This window comes from Ovis canadensis, chromosome X (genome assembly GCF_042477335.2).
Source record: "Ovis canadensis isolate MfBH-ARS-UI-01 breed Bighorn chromosome X, ARS-UI_OviCan_v2, whole genome shotgun sequence".
Classification (NCBI taxonomy): domain Eukaryota; kingdom Metazoa; phylum Chordata; class Mammalia; order Artiodactyla; family Bovidae; genus Ovis; species Ovis canadensis.
This window is the reverse complement of record NC_091727.1, coordinates 117,951,626-117,969,052: the sequence shown is the minus strand read 5'-3', so window position 1 is coordinate 117,969,052 and position 17,427 is coordinate 117,951,626. Positions and strand designations below refer to the sequence as shown.

At 40.2% G+C, this 17,427-nt stretch overlaps 1 protein-coding gene across 5 annotated transcripts in view; it reads left to right on the top strand.

Moving 5' to 3' along the window:
* LOC138931194 (uncharacterized) overlaps nucleotides 1–17,427 on the top strand; it is a 150,900-nt gene that overhangs the window by 105,695 nt on the left and 27,778 nt on the right. For 2 of the 5 annotated variants that reach the window (XR_011446458.1, XR_011446469.1), the window contains 2 exons: nucleotides 11,435–11,541; nucleotides 14,724–14,987. The exons of 1 other annotated variant lie outside the window; for it this stretch is intronic. The gene's annotated coding sequence lies outside the window, so the exon portion shown is untranslated. Of the gene's footprint in view, nucleotides 1–11,434; nucleotides 11,542–14,664; nucleotides 14,988–17,427 lie in introns of all 5 variants that reach the window. 2 more of the 5 variants (XR_011446471.1, XR_011446450.1) reach the window with 2 other exon arrangements.

Sequence of the window (17,427 nt, the reverse complement as noted above, 5' to 3'; positions counted from 1 at the left end):
GCCCCACATACCAAGGGACCTGGAGGAATTTTACCCACCCATGTATCAGGTAATGGGCAGACAGACCTGTGTGCTGTCTGTGGACCTTGCAGTGGCCTATGAGCTGGCTCCAGCCCCTGTCAGCTGCAGTCTAGGATCCCCTGGGGAACACTTGTTTTCGATAATCACCCACAGACAAGAAAGCCTTGGGGGAAGTCCAGAAGTCCAGTGGAGAAGTTCCAGCATGCTATTGGGGCAAAAATTATATAAGTTTGAATGCATTGAAGAGGGTCAGAGGAATAGTTTGATTTATTCATGTCACCTTTTCCACAAGGTGGCACAGCTCAGTGCCAAGAGAGACTTTCTCACCCTTGATTTCTAACGTAGGGAAAAGTGAGAGCATATGAAGGGGTGCTGTGTTTCCCAGCAGCACAGGATGCTCCCAAAGAGGCCCATTTCTCTCTTGCTCTATCCAGAGTACTGAGTTGTGAGCTGAATGACGGAGGCAGGAAGAGGCTGAGGGAGCAGCAGATAGGATTCTTAGAGGTCATTACACGCAAACAGACCCTACTAACCACATCACGGACTCCATGAAAAAGCCTGCCAACACATCCCTAGAGATATTTAGCCTGTGGATCCTCCACTGGCCCACAGGCACCCCCTGTGCTCCACGTGCCTCAACCACACTCTCCTCCATCCTGTAGCTGGATCTATGTGCTTGCTGCTGAAGGCAGTGAGAGCCAGCTCTGGCAGATGGATACTGAGCATGTGCAGAAAGCCAGCCAGAGTTTGTGGGCCAGGGAGAGAACACAAGTAGCATCACCCTTGGGAAATCAAATGGGAGGCTGTTAGCACCTGCCCTGGTATCTTACATGATGGAGAAGACATATGTGCTCATGAATTCTGTCATATGTGGGAGCCAGAATCGCAGAGCAGGTGTATCCATCCAACGTCTGTGAAAGCCTCAGAATCCCTAGCAGGACAGATGGAAAGTGTTTCTCACCCAAAATCAGTCAGTAAAATTGGATGAAGGTGGCAGCTATTTCAAATGTGAAGATAGCAATGGCAAATTTCAAGGAACATGAAAATTGAAGGAACTATGACACTACCAAAGGATCACAATAATCTTGTAGTAAGAAAAACATGGAGATCTGCAGCTTATCCAATAAAGAATTCAAAATAGCTTTTCTAAGGAAGCTCAACGAGCTACAATAAAACAAAAAATTTAGTAAAATCAGGAAAATAATACACAGACAGAATGAGTAAACAGAGATGGAAATCTCAAAACAAGAACCAAGCATTTTCTGGTGCTTATGAATACAATGAATGAAGTGAAAACTGAAATAGAGAGTATTAAACACAGAATGGATCAAGCAGAAGAAATAGTCTGAATTAAATTTTGGTCAAAGTGTATACATTTCTACCTACAAGGTGAATATGTTCTGGATATCTAATGTATATAGTGATTATAGTGGACAAGATTGGGTTATATACTTGAAAGTTGCTAAGAAAGTAGATCTTAAATATTTTGAAATTACCGAGTCAGAGGAGAAAGAAGAAAAATGAAAAAGAGTGAAGAAAGCCTATATGATCTATGGGATGCTATCAGCAGAAATGGCTAATAGAGGGTAGAATGATATTTTTCAAGTCCTGAAAGAAAAAAATAACTGCCAACCAAGAATACTCCATCCAGCAAAGTTGTCCGAGAAATGGACAGATGAGCACTTTTCCAGGCAAACAAAAGTTGAGGGAGTCCATCACCACTAGACCTGTCTTCCAAGAAATGCTGAGAAAAGTTCTTCAACTTGAAATGAAAGGATGCTAATTAGTATTATGGAAGCATGAAATGGATCCATATGAATGGATGAAGAAGACAAGGCACATGTCGTCAATGGAAAGAAGGGAATCCTACCATTTGTGACAACACAGCTGGACCTTGAGGATATCATGCTAAGTGAAATAAGTTCGAGAAAGACAAATACTGTGTGATCTCACTGATATGTGGACTCTTAAAAAGCCAAACTTGTAGCTGCAGAAAGTAGAATGGCGGTAGCCAGAGGGATGGCAAAAATAGGGTGATTTTGGTCAAAGGGTACAAATTTGTACTTACAAGATGAATGTGTCCTGGATATCTAATGTGTATAGTGATTATAGTGAGCAAGATTGTGTTATATACGTGAAAGTTGCTAAGAAAGTAAATCTTAAATATTTTCACTCTGTCTGAAAAGGTAATTATGTGTGGTGATGAACTTTAATGTGGTAATCATTTTGCAATATCTGCATGTATCCAATCAACACATACACCTTAAACTTAACATAGTTTTCAATATCAATTGTGTCTCAATAGAGCTGGGGCTGGTTGCAGGGGTGGGAGGGGGCCACAAATGGAATCATGGTCTTAAAGGGCTTGGGATTTGGCCAGTCTAATTCAGGAATCTGCCTGAAAGCTTCTCTTTCCGAAACTAGTATTGTTGACTACTGTAACAACTACTTAAATAGTGAAACAGTTGACTTAGGAGAATAGATACACATATATGTATGGCTGAGCCCTTTGCTGTCTACCTGAAACTGTTACCGCATTGTTATTCAGCTCTATTCCAATACAAAATTAAAAGTTTTTTAAAAAGTTGATTGCCATTGGGCACTGCAAAGAAACCTCCCACTGTCTATCATAATTGCCAAATTATTGGGTTGGCCAAAAGCTTCATTTGGGTTTTTTGTAATATCATATGGAAAACCCTGAAAGAACTTTTTGGCCAATCCAGTATTTCCTTGAAGGCAGTCAAATGAGTGACATTACTGCAAAATGAAACCATCTTGTGGGAGTCACATTAGTGTGGTTTTGACTACGAGAAAACTACCTTGTTTTACTTTTTAATTCTGGAATTTCTACAGTTAGTTATATATTTTTTTCCCGAAGAAAATAGCATGACTAAAATGATGCATTTTACTTGTATTTAAATTTCACACTTTGGGACTAAATTTCTTTTCAACAATGATATGTTTCAAATTGGTATCCTCTAGTATTTTCTTTTTAGTTCATATGTGGTTTTAAAATGGAGAAGTAGATTAATTATCAAAAGCAGGCCTCATTTGAGTTTTTTTTTTCCAACATCACTAGTATGCCTGTGAAATTGCCATAAAAACAAATATTGAAATTGCACACCTGCAGTTACAAATAAACTAACAAATATGAGACCCCTAAACACAGTACCTAATAAAGATTTAGGTGTGTCTTTCAGATATATCAGGTTAATATTATGTCATCTTTTCAGTTATTAGAAATTTGAAATGAGTTTTATGTCTACTAAGAATAAACCTATACCTGTTAGATACTGAAAATAGTTAAATATAATAAGGTATTTCCTCAGAATTTTTTCACAAGTGTAAAGACCTTAAAACAAAGCAAAAATGAAGAATTATTTATCTCCATTATCAGTACTTAAGCTTTTAGAATTATAACTATAGTATTGAAGAAAAGAGCAAATATATATAAATATTGCTATGAGATTGTTTTGGACATTGGCTTGAGGCAGACAGCCTGAACACCAAACAATGTGACATATTTCAATAAGTGAAACAGTGCTTTTAAACTAATCATTTAAATATTTATTTCACAGTACTTTCAAGGTTTTTTTGGTTTTTTTTTGTTCTTCTTTTTCTCTTTTATTTTTTTAAAGAATTTATCCTTCATAGAAATCAAAGAGCCCTTCTCTGAGTAGGAAAAAATGATATTTTGCATTTTAACAAAAAGTAAAGTTAAATTTAGGACAAGATTACATATGTATTTATAGGTGCTATCTATTTTTAAGCCTGGAAAATTCTACTCACTGAAACTAGAAACTCTACTCTGAAATGGTGGCATTAGTAAAATCCTTAGAGTTTCCTTCCCTTAGCCTCAATCATTCCAATGATCCAAAACACCTGATTTTGCTAATTTGGTGATTAAAGTGTGGTAGTTATGACAAGGTAAACCACTAATGGTTGTTTGAGGAGGCCTTACAAATAGTTATGAAGAGAAGAGAAGTGAAAAGCAAAGGAAAAAAGGAATAATATACCCATTTGAATGCAGAGTTCCAAAGAACAGCAAGGAGAGATAAGAAAGCCTTTGTCAGTGACCAGTGCAAAGAAATAGAGGAAACCAATAGACTGGGAAAGAGTAGAGATGTCTTCAAGAAAATTAGAGACACCAAGGGAACATTTCCTGCAAAGAGGGGCTCAATAAAGGGCAGAAATGGTATGGCTGAAACAGAAGCAAAAAATATTAAGAAGAGATGGCAAGAATACACAGAAAAACTATACAAAAAAGATCTTCATGACCCAGATAACCACGATGGTGTGGTCACTTACCTAGAGCCAGACATTGTGAAATGCAAAGTCAAGTGGGCCTTCGGAAGCATCACTAAGAACAAAGGTAGTAGAGGTGATGGAATTCCAGTTGAGCTATTACAAAACCTAAAAGATGATGCTGTGAAAGTGCTGCACTCAATATGCCAGCAAATTTGGAAAACTTGGCAGTGGCCACAGGCCTGGAAAAGGTCGGATTTCATTCCAATTCCAAAGAAGGGCAATGCCAAGAATGCTCAAACTACCACACAAATGCACTCATCTCACATGCTAGTAAAGTAATGCTCAAAATTCTCCAAGCCAGGCGTCAGAAATATGTGAACCGTGAACTTCCAGATGTTCAAGCTGGTTTTAGAAAAGGTAGAGGAACCAGAGATGAAATTGCCAACATCTGTTGGATCATTAAAAAAGCAAGAGCATTCCAGAAAAACATCTGTTTCTGCTTTATTGACTATGCCAAAGCCTTTGACTGTGTGGATCACAATAAACAGTGGAAAATTGTGAAAGAGATGGGAATACCAGACCACCTGACCTGCCTCCCGAGAAATCTGTATGCAGATCAAGAAGCAACAATTAGAACTGGACATGGAGCAAGAGATAGGTTCCAAATAGGAAAAGGAGTACATCAAGGCTGTATATTGTCACCCTGCTTATTTAACTTCTATGCAGAGTACATCATGAGAAACGCTGGGCTGGAAGAAGCACAAGCTGGAATCAAGATTGCTGGGAGAAATATCAATAACCTCAGATATGCAGATGACACCACCCTTATGGCAGAAAGTGAAGAGGAGCTAAAAAGCCTCTTGATGAAAGTGAAAGAGGAGAGTGAAAAAGTTGGCTTAAATCTCAACATTCAGAAAACTAAGATCATGGCATCTAGTCCCACCACTTAACGGCAAATAGATGGGAAAACCGTGGAAACAGTGACAGACTTTAATTTTGGGGCTCCAAAACCACTGCAGATGGTGACTGCAGCCATGAAATTAAAAGACACTCACTGGCTCCTTGGAAGAAATGCTATGACCAACCTAGACACGATATTAAAAAGCAGAGACGTAACTTTGCCAACAAAGTTCCATCTAGTCAAACCCTTGGTTTTTCCAATAGTCATGTATGGATGTTAGAGTTGGACTATAAAGAAAGCTGAGCGCCAACAAATAGATGCTTTTGAACTGTGGTGATGGAGAAGACTCTTGAGAGTCCCTTGGACTGCAAGGAGATCCTACCAGTCCATCCTAAAGGAAATGGGTCATGATATTCATTGGAAGGACTGATGCTGAAGCTGAAACTCCAATACTTTGGACCCCTGATGCAAAGAACTGACTCATTGAAAAAGACCCTGATGCTGGGAGGGATTGAGGGTGGGAAGAGAAGGGGACGACAGAGAATGAGATGGTTGAATGGCATCACCGACTCGATGGACTGAGTCTAAGTAAGCTCCAGGAGTTGGTGATGGACAGTGAGGCCAGGTGTGCAGCAGTCCCTGGGGTCACAAAGAGTCGGACATGACTGAGCAACTGAACTGAACTGAACTAAAACCACTAATGTTAAAACACAAGTTAAACTCTTAATCTGTTCCCTGTCTTCCAGTCTGAGAAATCCATAACCTAGGTTGAGTTCAGTTCAGTTGCTCAGTCATGTCCGACTCTTTGCGACCCCATGAATCGCAGCACGCCAGGCCTCCCTGTCCATCACCATCTCCCGGAGTCACTTAGACTCACGTCCATTGAGTCACTGATGCCATCCAGCCGTCTCATCCTGGTTCGCCCCCTTCTTCTGCCCCCAATCCCTCCCAGCATCAGAGTCTTTTCCAATGAGTCAACTCTTCGCATGAGGTGGCCAAAGTACTGGAGTTTCAGCTTTAAATCATTCCTTCCAAAGAAATCCCAGGGCTGATCTCCTTCAGAATGGACTGGTTGGATCTCCTGCAGTCCTAGGGACTCTCAAGAGTCTTCTCCAACACCACAGTTCAAAAGCATCAATTCTTTGGCACTCAGCCTTCTTCACAGTGCAACTCTCACATCCATACGTGACCACAGGAAAAAACATAGCCTTGACTAGACGGACCTTAGTCGGCAAAGTAACGTCCCTGCTCTTGAATATGCTATCTAAGTTGGTCATAACTATTCTTCTAAGGAGTAAGCATCTTTTAATTTCATGGCTGCAGTCACCATCTGCAGGGATTTTGGAGCCCAAAAAAATAAAGTCTGACACTGTTTCCACTGTTTCCCCCTCTATATCCCATGAAGTGATGGGACGAGATGCCACGATCTTCGTTTTCTGAATGTTGAGCTTTAGGCCAACATTTTCACTCTACACTTTCACTTTCATCAAGAGGCTTTTTAGTTCCTCTTCACTTTCTGCCATAAGGGTGGTGTCATCTGCATATCTGAGGTTATTGACATTTCTCCCAGCAATCTTGATTCCAGCTTGTGTTTCTTCCAGTCCAGCGTTTCTCATGATGTACTCTGCATAGAAGTTAAATAAGCAGGGTGACAATATACAGCCTTGATGTACTCCTTTTCCTATTTGGAACCAGTCTGTTGTTCCATGTCCAATTCTAACTGTTGCTTCCTGACCTGCATACAGATTTCTCAAGAGACACGTCAGGTGGTCTGGTATTCCCATCTCTTTCAGAGTTTTCCACAGTTGATTGTGATCCACACAGTCAAAGGCTTTGGCATAGTCAATAAAGCAGAAGTCAATGTTTTTCTGGAACTCTCTTGCTTTTTGCATGATCTAGCAGATGTTGGCAATTTGATCTCTGGTTCCTCTGCCTTTTCTGAAACCAGCTTGAACATCAGGGAGTTCGTGGTTCACGTATTGCTGAAGCCTGGCTTGGAGAATTTTGAGCATTATTTTACTAGCATGTGAGATGAGTGCAATTGTGTGGTAGTTTGAGCATTCTTTGGCATTGCCTTTCTTTGGAACTGCAATGAAAACTGACCTTTTCCAGTCCTGTGGCCACTTCTGAGTTTTCCAAATTTGCTGGCATATTGAGTGCAGCACTTTCACAGCATCATCTTTCAGGATTTGAAACAGCTCAACTGGAAATCCATCACCTCCACTAGCTTTGTTCGTAGTGATGCTTTCCAAGGCCCACTTGACTTCACATTCCAAGATGTCTGGCTCTAGATTAGTCATCACACCATCATGATTATCTGGGTTGTGAAGATCTTTTTTGTACAGTTCTTCCATGTATTCTTGCCACCTCTTCTTAATACCTTCGGCTTCTGTTAGGTCCAGACCCTTTCTGTCCTTTATCAAGCCCATCTTTGCATGAAATGTTCCCTTGGTATCTCTATTTTTCTTGAAGAGATCTCTAGTCTTTCCTATTCTGTTGTTTTCCTCTATTTCTTTGCATTGATCACTGAAGAAGGCTTTCTTATCTCTTATTACTATTCTCTGGAACCCTGCATTCAGATCCTTATATCTTTCGTTTTTGCTTTGCTTTTTGCCTCTCTTCTTTTCACAGCTATTTGTAAGGCCTCCCCAGACAGCCATTTTGATTCTTTGCATTTCTTTTCCATAGGGATGGTCTTGATCCCTGTCTCCTGTACAATGTCACGAACTTCATTCCAAAGTTCAACAGGCACTATATCTATCAGATCTAGACCCTTAAATCTATTTCTCACTTCCACTGTATAATCATATGGGATTTGATTTAGGTCATACCTGAATGGTCTAGCGGTTTTCCCTACTTTCTTCAATTTGAGTCTGAATTTGGTAAGACCTGGATATTCACGGAGTAAATAAAAGTACATTTGAGTGCAGGACTGAAAGAAAAATTTCCATTTACACTTAAGCTTATTTATCAAATATAATAGAGCAATTGTAGAACCCTTTGCTTTCTATCAAATATCCTTTTATGATTAAGACAAAATCTGATTAAGACAAAATATGTCAAAATCTGACAAATCAATTGCCAGAATTTTTCACTTTTCTCAAGTTCTATGCCATTTCTGCTGAAGTTATCATAAAGCTTTATTTTCATCAAGATGGAATGAAACGCTACAGCTGGCGCATTGGAGACAGATGTTCTCCTGTTTAGAGTTTATAAGAAAAAAAACTAGTTTGTGCCATTGGGTGGTGGGCTGAGTGAGCAAAGGCCTGGTCTCTGGGCATCCCGAGGGGACCCCAGAACAGCAGAGCATGGCCACTTCTGGATCCTGCTTCTCAGGCTTCAGGCGCTGAACTGAAAGGCAAGGTGGGGAGAGATGCGCAGCGCTCCCTTCCTCACCCCCACCCACAGACTTCTTTCAGCCAGAGCTCTGGCTCTTTGTACCAGAGATCTCAGGGATCGCATTTTCTTCCCTTTTCCTAAGTTACCTCTAAGCGGTGATAGGAGGTGTTAGTTACTCCCAGTCCCCAAAATACATGATCAAAAAACGGATCTGAATTTCCTTGCTTCTACTTTGTCTGCAAACCTCAACATGTTCGAGGTGTCATTCTCTGGAGACTAGACTCCTGTACCTCTTCCTCTTGTGTTCCTGAGACAGTGCACAGCTGTTTCCCCCAGGGTAGATGAGAATCAAGTGTGCATTCTTCCACCACCACAGAGCCTCCGAGATTCAGCAAAGCTTCAGGCCTGTAGAGCTCCTCCATCACCCCAGGAAAAGGAATCTCCTTTCTCATAGGGTCTGTTCTTGTCATGCCTTATAGGGTAACGTTGGTCCCTTTCCCAAGTCTCTATACCCAGGATCTGACAGCTTCCGTTCTGCATAGCTTTTCCTTTCCTCAGTTCCTTCCCAGTTACAGCCTTTCCCCTTTAGCCCTCCACCTGGGGCTCTTATGTGCTAATCCTCTTCTAACTAGCAGTCTTATTTTAGCAAGGGTAGCTTTCCCACCCTTCAAACTCTCCACTTTGTTCACGGGACCATTTGTGCTCAAGGTAGTGGTCTAGTTGGACAGTTTACATCTTGCTTGCCCTAGGATAACATCAGGAAAACAGAAGCCACAGCTCTGAAGGGCAGAATCAGGAATCCAGGTCACATACCAGAAAGATTTAAAGCAGACTCTTCAAGACCATGTGACATAATGCTACATAGGGCTACAGAAGAGCTGTCACACACATTTACACTGGCCTAAATTTAGTAACTTGTTTCATCTGAAACAAGACTAAAGGGAATCAAAGTTTTCCCCAAGCATTTTGAAGACCCACAAAAAAGTCCTCTTATCATTGGATAGTTTCGTGGGTGTATATATATATATTCGTGTATATAGATATATATGAATATGTGTGTGTGTGTGTGTGTGTGTGTGCGCGTGTGTGTTGGGATCGAACCCAGGTCTCCTGCATAACAGGCAGATTGTTTACCAGCTGAGCGGCAAGGGCAGTATGTATATATATATCTGTATATATATACACACAGGCGATGATCTCTAATTCGAGATGCATCATCAGGCGTAGGAATCAAGATAATGCCCTTAGCAAGAAGAATGGATTGCAGTAACTCTTAACCTGTTTGTTTCTGAGAGGAACCATAATTTACCCTCCCTCTACTTGAGATACACACCAAAAGACTCTTTCCCAAGATGCTTTGGCCCCATTTTGTCCTCTCCTAAATCCCAGGCTTTTCAAGAACCCTTGGATGTGGGAATCTTTTAGAATAAACTATCCTCAGAGTAGACAGAAGTTTTCCCCCAGTCATGGATGTAGCTGCCTGAGACCCCAGTAGGTTGACTCCTTTCTTTGTTAAGGACTATATTCTTTATGTGTTCACTCAAGTTTTGGGCCCTTATCCTTAACTGCCTACCTCTTCACTTTATAAAGGTAATCAAGTGGGATATTTTCTTCTAAATTTCAAAAAGTTCTCTCAGTGCACTACTACTCAATGAGTGTCCCATAGACCAAGACATGATGCATGATCACAATGCTGAGAAATCTCCGTATGAGGTTTGGCTTTCTTAAAGCTTCCTTCTTCCTTCTCCAGCCTCTAACACCAGGAAGCTTACCAAATATTTAGTTGTGAGTATGTCATCATTTCTAAGCATCACTATTGGATTGTAGAACAGTAGATGGCAAAAGCTGTTTGTCCCCTTTGCGACCAGTGATTTTCTACTGACTAGCAGCTTCTGTTATAAGGAGACTGAATTTTCCTTGAACGTGACAACCCACTAATATAGGGGTAAATGCAACCACAGCAAGTGTGTTGGGACATGTTCCTAAGTGCAAAATCTGTAGGGCAACCATGTGGCCTTCTATCCCCAGACTCTTGTTTGATGGTAACAGTTTGGTCCACAATCCTACAGCAGCTGTTCTCAGTTTGAGCTCACTTCTTCCCTCCCAGCAGTCCAACTGCAGTCACTTACTATACCAACTGCTAGCAATTATTTAATTTTATCTTGAGACACCTAGTTTCCTTGTTGGAAGCTTTGGTAAAACTAATTCATTGAATACTTGTTGTATGTTAGGTACTTGTTGTATGTTAGGTACTGTTCATTTCATTGAATTCTTTACATTTCATTGAATTCTTATAAGAAGTTGCCATCTGTTTTACAGATACAGCCCTAGAGAGAGAAACATATTTAAAATCACACAGTTAATGATAGAACTGGGTCTATCTAATGCCCAAAACTCTAGTTCTTCCAGTGCCCCATCCGAGGATGCTTCATCCCTGGCATCAATTTTATTTCCTGCCTCTCTTTACAAGTCCTAGGCCAGTTTCCCAATTATTCAGTAAAGCAAGGAACTAGAGATGATTACAAAAGCTCATCACTGTTTACCTGAAAAGTACATGCCCTTTTTGTTTAGGCAATAGATGATAAACATACACAGGATCAAAGTGTTACTAACAATTTTTAGATCACATTAGGAAAACATTTACTATAGTAGGCATTGCAGATGAGGCATAGTCAGAGAATGACACTTATTTGTAAGTACCTTGAGCTCAATGTTTGGGGAAAAGACTGGTAGGAGGTAGAGCAGAGAGAGAGAATTGTTAAAATTGCGGGGTGGGGGGTGGTTTGTAACTGAAAATTACACTTATGGCTATGTTCCTTACCAAAAATATGTATATATTTTTAAGGATAAGTAATGAATGCAAGTCTTTCATTTTCAAAAGACTTTTAAAAAGTAAATTTATTTCACTGCGTTTTATTCACACAGAATTATTCCCTAATGGATGTTCAGCCTTCAAGAATATTACTCCCAACACTGATGAAGAAGGAGCGATGAAAGAGGATGCTGGAATGTTGGATGTCCATTATAGTGAAGTAAGACTCCAGGGCCTCCATTGCCAGTTAGATGAATGTAACTGCTTTAAATATATTTAAAATTAAGGCTGGTGCATGGGGATGACCCAGAAAGATGTTATGGGGAGGGAGGTGGGAGGGGGGTTCATGTTTGGGAATGCATGTAAGAATTAAAGATTTTAAAATTTAAAAAAAAATAAAAAAAAACAAAAAAAAAAAAGAAATTATTACAGCTAACTTAATTTGAAAGGTAACTAAGGGTTGATGAACTATAAAGATTAAAACTACCGGGGGAACAGATGTCCCTTTTTGGAATGTGGAGCCCTATCTCTGCAACAGTTCTTACTGTCTAGTTTTAGAAATATGCCATATATCATCGTCCAATCACCTTCCCAGAACCAGACCGCAGTGAGACATCTCCATAAAAAATAGAGTTAACAATATAACAGCTAAGGAGAGGAGGCATCTTCTCCTCTTTTAAAGATGAAGAATTTCTGCTCTGAGTTTCAGATGGATAGTAAACTGCTGCAGTTGTCACTCAGTCAATAAATATTTGTTGAGCACTGACTTATGAGCAACGCTTTGGACTTGGTGATAGAAGAGCTATAAAGTAATTAGATATGCTGATTCCCTGGCGTCCAATGTCTACCTAAAGAGACTACCCACCTACACAAAATAGAGAGAAGACAGACAGTGCCATTTGAAAGATACAGACAGTGTGTTCCCTGCAGAATCAAAGGTAAGCGATAACTTTGAGCTGAAGAGAGTTAGGATTAGAGAGAGGTTTAAAGAAAGAGGATGCCCTGAAGGCATTTCAGCAGCAGAGGATAGCAGGGTTAAAAGTTAAGCAGTGGGAAAGTGTAAGGCATATTTTAGGAGGCAGAGTGAATGGATCATTTTGGCTAAGCCATTGGGTTTGCATAGGGAAGAGTAGTAGTGGAGGTCCGATTTTGAGAAACTGAATGTCTGGATTTTATTGATTAGAATGTTGAGTTGCTGTCAAAGACGTTTTGAGCAGAATAATAACGAGATGTAAGCAAGGAGGAGGAAAGTTTAAGTTGGTGGTAATGTGGGAAATGTATTGGAGGTCGATGGATAGCGGCTGGGGGCAGAGGCTGGAATGTGGCCTGCCCTAAGTGTCCAAATGTGAAGAAGCCAGACCTAAACCCAGCTTGTGACAGGTTCAGGGACCACTGAGGAAAAGAGGAAGACTTGCTGGCTATATAGGAGAAGAGTCAAAAGTAGCACTGAGATTTCAGGTTTGGATATTTATAGAGAAATGATGGATGGATGATTTTACAGGGAAGGTGTTGAATTCCATGTTTTGATGAGTGTTCAATCTGAAGTATCAGTAGAAGGTTATTGAAATGGAAACAACATCAGGTCATTAGACATTAAGAACTGAATCTAAAGAGAGAGATCAGGGTTGCGGAGCTACATCTGGAAGTCATAGCTGTGTGAGAAGCAAAGCACACTGATAATGGGAGATAATATAGCAAGTGAAGACCAGAGAACCAAGAACTGAATCACAGTGACGTTCACATTTAAGTAATGTGAAGACCAAACAGAGAAACAACAAAAGGAGGCAACTGAAGTGCTTGCAGGCCCACAGAAATGAATTTTTTTTAAGGTAGTACTGGCTCAGAGATTAAAGCGTCTGCCTGCAATGCGGGAGACCAGGGTTCGATCCCTGAGTCGGGAAGATTCCTTGGAGAAGGAAATGGCAACCCACTCCAGTACTCTTGCCTGGAGAATCCCATGGAGGGAGGAGCCTGGTAGGCTACAGTCCATGGGGTCGCAAAGAGTCAGACAGGACTGAGCGACAAACTACTAAGAAACATAAAAAGCAGCAGTTTTAAGTGATAGAGACACAGTTTGTACTCTATGAACTGTATTTTTTAAATATAAGCAATTTCAAGCTAGCTTTGGTTCATTTCGCTAAAATGATCTATGCCTAGAAGCTTTACCTCCTACCTCTTTTTTTTTTTTTTTTGCCTGCTAATTCTCTATGACTCTCTCCTCAGCAGTATAACTAGAGGCACAGATGTAGAGAGCGGACTTGTGGACACAGTCGGGGGAAAGAGAGGGTGGGATGAATTGAGAGAGTAGCATTAAAACATATACCTGACCATATGTAAAATAGATAGCTAGCGGGAAGTTGCTGTATACACAGGGAGCTCAACCCGGTGCTCCGTGATGACCTAGAGGGCTAGGAACTGGGGCTGGGAGGCAGGCTCAAGAGAGAGGGTATGTATACACACACACACACACACACACACACACACACACTCTTAATGACTGACTCATGTTGTGTGACAGAAATGAACACTACATTGTAAAGCAATTATCCTCCAATTAAAAAAGAAAAAAGTTTCATAACAGAAGGAGCCCATCTAGCCTCAAAAATGCTGGAGTGGGTTGCCATTTCCTTATGCAGGGCCTCTTCCCGACCCAGGGATCAAACCTGGGTCTCCTGCATTACAGGCAGATTCTTCAGCATCTGCACCACCAGGGAAGCCCCAAATGATTAGCACATAGTATGAAATCAATAGATATTTCTTAAGTGAAAAATAATAAAATAAAGATAATAATACTATCCTTATCACTTCACAATAAGCATGAAGGTTCTTTATAAGTGATTAGGTGCTACGTAAATGTCAGGCTTTATCACTGACCAACTAGATAGTAAACTTGGCTTTTACTCCCAGAACTTAGAAAACTTGATGTTTAAAACGTGTTTGCTGGATCAATTAATCATAACAGAGAATCAGATCCTTGAATTTTAATCCCAGTTCATTGCTTGACTGTGAAGCCTGGGGTAAATTAATTCATTTTGGGGGTTTTAGTTAGACTTAGATGATTTTCATGTAAGATGTCCAGTTTGTGTGGGCTCAGAGCAGGAAGATTCCAGGGAGTTCATGGGAGATAAATGGATTAGCACAACTGCAGTTACGTCCTTTTTTCCAAACAGCAGCTTCAGCTTAGTCATAGAAGTGGCCTTAAGCCTGAGCCTTTTTTGTGCTCTAATGGAAAGTAGTAATATTTCTTATTACTCAAGAACTATAATCAGTTTCCTATGTAAACACATTTGTTGGAACTCTTTTGTGTTCTACAGTAATAATTTATATGTGCTTTTCATTTCAGGTATACAGATAGAATTATATTCTCCATAGTGCCATTTTATGTTTCGGTTTATATAATAGGGTGTCTTCCTCGTGCGCTGCTGCTGCTGCTGCTGCTGCGAAGTCGCTTCAGTCGTGTCCGACTCTGTGTGACCCCAGAGACGGCAGCCCACCAGGCTCCCCCGTCCCTGGGATTCTCCAGGCAGGAACACTGGAGTGGGTTGCCATTTCCTTCTCCAATGCATGAAAGTGAAAAGTGAAAGTGAAGTCGCTCAGTCATGTCCGACTCCTAGCAACCCCATGGACTGCAGCCCACCAGGCTCCTCTGCCCTTGGGATTTTCCAGGTAAGAGTACTGGAGTGGGGTGCCATTGCCTTCTCCCTCCTCATTCCCTAGCCAATGGAAAATTGCCACTGATATACAAGTTTCATTGAAATGAAAGATACAAACTATTGTTCATTTAGTGGCTTAAGTAGGTGAATTAACTCATTAATAATTTAATTTGTTTTTAAGACTGCATTTCTGACTTTTGAGTTGAAATAGTTTTAAAGATAAATCAATATACAGTAAAATGCACACATATTAGGTGGACAACTTGATGAATTTTGACAGTTGTCTACACCCATATAACACCATGGTAACACATTGTCACGAGAAACCAAAAAGTAGAACATGTGCATTAGCCCAGAAAGTTCCATTGCACCCATTTCCCGTCAGTCTGCCCGGCCCCAATATCTGATGTAGATTAGTGTTAACAGTATTTGGTGTCATAAAAATGAAATCATTCAGTATCTACCTTTTGTATCTGCCTCTTTTGGTTGGCAGAAATTTTTTGAGATACATCCCTGTTGTGGAGTAAATCATAAGTTCTTCTTCCTGGCTAAATATTCTATTCTCTCAATATAATATTTTAAAACCCATTCTCCAGTGGAAGGATTTTGGATTGCTTCCAGTTTGGGACTGTTATCAATGAGGCTGCTTTAAACATTCTTATCTGTGACCTTTTATGGACATATGCTTTAATTTTTCTTGAGTAAATACCCTGCTGGTTCCTCGGGAAATTTTCTATGTAACTTTATATGAAATTGTCAGTTTTTAAAAGTGGTTGGGCCACTTTATATCCCAGCAACAATGGATGAGAGTTCCAGCTGCTTCACTTCCTCACCACCATTAGCTGTTGCTAATCTTTTCATAATTTGCCATCCTAGTAGACCGGAAGTGGTATCTCACTGTGTTTTCATTTGTATTTCTCTAATGCCTAATGGTGTTGAGCATTTTTCACGCGGTCTTTGTCTTTCATTTATCTTTTGTGGAATGTTTGTTCAATTCTTTTGCCCATTTTAGAAATTACATTATTGTTGTTTTATGTGGATTATTTCTATATTCTGGATATAAGCCCATTGTCAGATATATGTGCTGCAGATTATTTACCAGTGTTGGATTCGTTTATGTATTTTCTTCACTAAGTCTTTTATTGAGCAGAAAGTTTTGGTTTTGATAAAGTCCAATTTACTTTTTCTTAATGGTTTATTTGTCTGGGTGGGCTGGGGTGGGGGTGTATATTTGGTCTGAGAAATCCTTATTTACCTCGAGACTGTGAAGATGTTGCCTGATATGTTCTGCTATGAACTTTCTTCCTGAGTTTTATGTTTTGGTCTATAGTCTCTTTAGAATTCATTTTTGAGCATATAATGAGATAGAAGTCAAGATTCATTTTTTGTAGACAGGTATTTTACATAGGCCACACCATTTGGGGAGAAATAAATCTTCTTTCACCCCTGCTGAATTGCTTTGGCACCTTAGTTAAATTTCAGTTCTTTATATGTTTGTGATCTATTTCTAGACTCTGTTTTGTGCCACTAATCTATTTGACCATGTTGATACCAATATCACACTGTCTTGATTGCTGCAAGTTTGTCAGTTATGGAATAATATAGTGTTAGTCCTTCAACAGTGTTCTTTTTCAAAGTCACTTTGGCTATTCTGTATCCTTTGATTTCCATATAGAATTTCAGATCATCTTTTCTCTTTCCTCAAAATAGCCTGCTGGAAGCTTTGTCGAGCTTTTGTTACATTTATATATCACTACATGGAGAATGGATTGCTTGAACAATACTGAGTCTTTCAATCAAGTCTTATTGAGATTTTTAATTTCACCCAGCAATATTTTGTGCTTTTTCAGAGTAGAAGTCCTTTCCTGGATATTTTGTTAGATAATGGATGTTCTGATGCTGCTGGAAATAGTATTGTTTGGGTTTTTAATCTTATTTTTCAATTTGTTGTTGCTAGTATCCATAAAATGGAGAAGGCAATGGCAACCAACTCCAGTACTCTTGCCAGGAGAATCCCATGGACAGAGGAGCGTGGTAAGCTTGGTCCATGGGGTCGCTGAGAGTCAGACACGACTGAACGACTTCACTTTTACTTTTCACTTTCATTCATTGGAGAACGAAATGGCAACCCACTCCAGTATTCTTGCCTGGAGAATCCCAGGGACAGAGGAGTCTGCTGGGCTGCCGACTGTGGGGTCGCACAGAGTCAGACACAACTGAAGCGACTTAGCAGCAGCAGCAGCAGCAGCAGCAGTGTACATAAATACAGTGATTCTATATGGTGATCTTATGATCTGCAACCTTGCTAAATCCTCTTACTTGTTTTAGTAGTTTGTATATTCCTTAGGATTTTCTACATACACCATCATGTCATCTGCACGGAAAGATAGTTTCACATTTCCTGATCTGTTTCCCTTCTCTCTTTCGTTCTCTCTTGCCTTATTACGCTGGTT